The sequence below is a fragment of the Diaphorina citri genome, unplaced genomic scaffold (genome assembly GCF_000475195.1).
Source record: "Diaphorina citri unplaced genomic scaffold, Diaci psyllid genome assembly version 1.1 scaffold6140, whole genome shotgun sequence".
In the NCBI taxonomy this organism is placed as follows: Eukaryota; Metazoa; Arthropoda; class Insecta; order Hemiptera; family Psyllidae; genus Diaphorina; species Diaphorina citri.
This window is the reverse complement of record NW_007383516.1, coordinates 1-5,385: the sequence shown is the minus strand read 5'-3', so window position 1 is coordinate 5,385 and position 5,385 is coordinate 1. Positions and strand designations below refer to the sequence as shown.

General features: G+C 36.0%; 1 non-coding gene across 1 annotated transcript; it reads left to right on the top strand.

Annotated features, from left to right (window-relative positions):
• The first annotated feature begins 957 nt into the window (after window positions 1-957).
• Window positions 958-1,029, top strand: Trnat-ugu. The gene has a single exon. It is a non-coding gene; the product is annotated as a tRNA-Thr (tRNA).
• Window positions 1,030-5,385: the final 4,356 nt, after the last annotated feature.

Below are 5,385 nucleotides of genomic sequence, written 5' to 3'. Positions count from 1 at the left end.
TATCTCCCTTCTCCTACTCCTCTTCCTCCTCCGTCTCTCCCTTATCTTCCTTCTTCTGCTCCTCCACCTTCTTCTTCTTCTACAGTTCCTCCTCTTCCTTTGTTCACTTTAATTTTAATGTTTTGCAAACTGAAGCTTAAATTGACTCAACATGAATTCAACATTCTCGTTACCGCCCTTGTTTAAACCTCACATTTGGGCCCTGGTTCTAAAAAAAAGCTGTTGTGTTGCACTGGTTTGTGCTTGTACCAATAACTGCACAGTTGTGCCAGCCCAATTTACCGCTAATTATCCAATTCACCGGTATTAATTCCATTTATGTATTCATAATCTCGGAATTCAGTTGAAGAAAAAGGGAGAGAGAGGGAGAAAGTATCAAAGAGGCATTCTTTTAAACTAACAAACAAACTTTTTGTATCCTTTGTTTAAAACCAACAAACAGCACAAACACATACTCTCCAACAAACAAAAGGAAATCAAACTTGTTGTTTCTCCAATCAAAACAGTATTTACTATCCTTTTAAGGAACGGGACTCCAGGATACCAACCTTCATTCAGGATGCATTTAACCTTGAGTCTTGTCTTTGTACGTAATGTAACTGACAGTGAATTATCGCACCCCCCCAATGTGCCCCCCCATTCATCTAGTTTCCCCTCCATTCGACTGTTTGCCCCACCCTATCCTACATCATCGTTATCTTCCTCCCCCTCCTCTTCCTCAAAATCCTTCAATATCCTTCTCTCCTTCTGGATATCCTTCACTTCTTTATCTTCCCACATCGGTGGTGTAGTGGTCTTCTGGTTATCAGGAGGGCGTGGATTGAATCCCAGCCAAGGTGTCGATTTTTTTTCCTGTACATTTCTTTGAGAAAATGATCACAACAATAACAGTAGTACCTTGATGTGCTAAGGGACTCTTTTTAGGCCAGCCACTCACTATCAGGAAGACCTGACAGAGCTCCCATGGCGTAGTGGTCACTGCGCTCGCCTTGTACGCGGGAGACCCGGGTTCGATTCCCGGCGGGGTCAAGAAATAGATAAGGCTTCGTAAGAAGGTTTAAGGTAATTCCCTTAGCTTATAAAATATTCAATTCTCTTATCTTCTCATTAGAATTTTTAATTCTACTACGTGTACCTACACTCTTTTGTTCATTTTCATCTTTTCTTTTGTTGTTGTTGTTCTTGTTGTTGTTGTTACTTTCTATTATTTTTTCACTAGACTAGACTCTCTTTTATTGAACATCTTTACAGTTTGTGAACAAGGTAGACAGTTGATACTACATGCTCGGTATAGGTACATACCTTCTACATAATTTTGTGAAAGGAAAACTAAATAAGCTTTGTTTCCTTAACTTAAATGAATGTTTAGCGTTAATTGAAAATACTTGAACAGTATGGAGGGAGGTATACTGGTATATGTACCTGCCAGCTATGCAGTTCTGTTAACATGTAGGAAAATATATATATATGTACCTACCTCTTACCGCTATAACTCGTATTTTGTAGTTTTGTACGCTCCCGGTAATTTTGTTATGTTGTTGGAATTCAAAAATCCAAAACATACACATTGAAGAACATACCTGACTCCAAATGTGAATATTCTATAAAAGTATTGACCTATTCTGGTTCAAGGAAAACATTATTTTGCTTTTCAAAGTCAGAAACAAGATGCTTGTGGGCATCTAAAGTTAGAATAGAAATAGCCAGAGAATCTGAGAGTAGAATGTAAATCGTATGAGTAGAGGGAGAGAGAGGGGTGGATGGAAAAGATAAAGAAAAAGAGTTGAGAGGGAGAGAGGGAGAAACAAAGAGAATGAGATAGAGAGAGAGAAAGAGTGAGAGAGAGAACACGGAGGTAATTATCAAGAAACAGCGGGAGGAATACAGATTTGAGAGAAAATGGAGAGAGCAGATTAAATAAAACGGGGAAAAAGTACCATTTAGAGAAAGATAAAATTATAAAAGGTGGATTTCCGTTCCTTAACCTCCCCAGCCATCCCTTTCTCTACGTTTCCCTTTCCTTTGCTCTTAGAAAACCCTTCCCCTCTCTCCCCTCCCTCGCTCTCCCTCCCCCTCTCTCCCAGAATGTAATTAACTTGAAGGGGTTTGTGTTGACGTAAGTACAACTTAATGAATATTTTATATAATTATGTATGTGCATGTAAAGGAGTGTAATATTCACATACGGGTACTATCCAGTATATAGTAGGGGTAAAAGTGTACTCATAGGACCCATCTGGTGAGTATAAAAAAGTATGTACCTAGGTATAAGGAATTTATATTGTATAATTGTGTTTTAGGTATACTTAGTCAAGAAGGGAATGAAATGCCTACATAGGAAAATCCAGTTTTGTGTTTTCAATTTCCATTAAACAGCTTAAAAAGTATTAAGAGGATTGTACATTTGTGGATGGATACTGGAGATATCGACACAATGTCTCCTTTTGGAACAAAAATGAGTCAGTGAATCAGAAAATTTCGTTTTCATATTTCGGATTTTATTATTTGAAAAATTAATTAGTTACCTACGTATACGGTAAATAGGAAAAGAATGTTAGTTATGTACCTAGTTACCTTGTTCATAATATGTATTTGACTCACACCATTTTTCCTCTCACCATAATACTTTCTATCGTCATTACCTATTATTTTTTCCCCATAGATACCTTGGTCTGACAATACCTATATGGTTTTTACCATGATAATTTCCCCATAATTTTTCCGTCCCCTTCACAAGTTGATCTGGGTGAAAACACCCGCCAAGTCAACAACCTTCCATTAATACCTATGTACAAACTCTGTAAAATAAAATTTTAATGATGAGTCTTGCAAAAAGTTTTTTCAGGAAGACAAGTGTGATGTACTTTCTCTCTTTCAGCAAAACTTGATTATGTATGCGCAAAATTTTCACTTCCTTTGCAGAAGGAAGCGTATGACTTTCAAATTCTTTTGAATCTTCTACATAATTAGAGCATCTCTTTTACACAGGGCGGGTAGATTTTCTTCTTGGGAAGATAGGCAGATATTAGGACTTAAATTAAAAGGCATAATTATAATTCCAAGACATGAAAGACGAATTTGAAATAATACCTAAATGAAAAATATCAGAAAAAATATGTTTGTATTTTTTCTTGTCAAGTTTCATTCCGTTTGTTTTTGATTTCCTCTTTTACTTTGGTTTCTCTATGTTTTCAAATTCTCATTTGTATGAAATTCCAATTTAGCTCAGTCTATTTATAGCTCTCTTGTGTCTTATATGCCTTTTCAGTGCCTAATTCATATTTGTCTGTATTTTGTAATTTTTTTCCAGACTGTCAAGTTTACCAAGTTGTTCGAACTGGATTCACTTTTCGGACAGGGATCAAATAATAGCAAGTAAGTGGACATTATTACTAAATTTTATAGCTAGATGAAGATAGTGTTTCTGGAAATTATGGGTCAATTTGGGGTGGGGTTCATTTTCGTAACTTTTTTTTCTGTTTATCATAGGTCCTACTTAGTTTTCTTTGGACAATTCGAACTACGTTTATAGCTTAAAATTAACTAAACATGACCGAGTGATCGACTACTGGTGTAAAGTCGACTACTGGTACATTCACCCTACTTTTATTTTATTTCACTGGCTTTGTGTTATCCTGTGCTCCTTCTCTCTTCGATTTCGGGACAAAAAGACCCTAGCAGTTACAGTTCCCTCATTCAAACCTCTTGAAACAATCTTTGAATTGAACTAACGTTCAAAATCATAAATCATAACTAAACAATAATAATAATAACAACAATACAAACTGATCTGCTAGTGTTCAAAATCATAAATCATAACTAAACAATAATAATTAACAATACAAACTGATCTGCTAGTAAAAAAAAGGTACAAATCCTTAGGCCAAATCCTTACTCAATATCAGGTATCAGGTAGACCTTTTCAGGCGTACCTGGCCTTATATTATTTGTTTTCTTTGATTCTCAGGTGTTTGAAACCTATCTCAAACAAACACTGGTAAATAGGTAAGTTTTAAAAAATCATAACTATGATTACATAAAATTTAATTTTATTATCTATTTCCTTTTGATTCCTATGTACATCTTGTACGAGTACCTACTTACCTATTTCCATTTTATTTTCCTGTAATATACCTATCCCCCATAGAGATTTTATGATAGGTAGAAAAACATATCATTTCGTTTTTAGTTTGGATAGCTATAGGTAGTACCCGTCACTGCCTGTGGGATGAATTTAACGTCCAAATTGAAACTCGGGACTTACAAAGAAATTTGAAACCTTTGTGGCTAAGGTGGGTAGGTGGACCAACCACACCTTTGCGTCTAATATTTCCAAAGTTTTGCGTTCAGTGCTTGATTCGCCCATCTCTTTTTCCCCGCATTCATGTTGTTCTTTGTCTCTTTGTTCTTCTGTTTACAGGAATACGACAGAAATCGAGTAAGTATATGACAGAAATCGAGTAAGTAAGACAGAAATCAAGCAAGTATGACAGAAATCGAGTAAGCACGACAGAAATTGAATAAGAACGACAGAAATCGAGTAAGTAATGTGCAATGTGCGCTATAACACATAGGTATGCTTCCTCTTGATTTTCGTTTAATCCCAACCTATCTCAGATTTGTCGGCATTTCCATTACAAACGCCAAAGTAGTTGAATCCGCCCGACAGGAATACGACAGAAATCGAGTAAGTATATGACAGAAATCGAGTAAGTAAGACAGAAATCAAGCAAGTATGACAGAAATCGAGTAAGTATACCAGAAATACGTCTGTTTGGTTTCTTCCCGTATATCACTTTCATATCGACCTTCTATAAATACATTCCCTTCTGCCAAACTTTTTTCTCCTTCTCCTCTTCTTCGTCATCCTTCTTCTTTTTCTGTTTTTCCTTCTCTTCCTTTACGTTATCCTTATATTTCTTCTTCTTGTCTTTATTTATATTTTTCTCTGTCTCCTGGTTTGTATCTTCCTCTTCCTCATCTTTTTCTACACCACTTCCAATGCCTTTTCCTTTATCCTTATATTTCCGCTCATTTCTCCTTCTTGTGTCTTCTTCTTATACCTCTTTCCGTGTTACATTTGTCGTCTAAATTCCTTTTTCTTTGTAAAGGCGATTTAAACTTGTTCTTATTATTGTTTTATCAACATTAATTTATTTTGATATTATCTATCAACATTTATCCTGCTTTTGTGGTCAGCACTTTTTTTTAACCAAATTATTTGGGGTTTCCTTTTCTGCCTGTCCCCAACATTTCTCCCATCCCTCATGGAAAATCCTCGGAAGAAAGGACTCCGAAACCGAAATATTTCAAAAGAATTTCTCTTAGCTTTCCTTCACCCCACCTCTCTGACGGCACACTTCCCACATAAAACGATTGAATGAA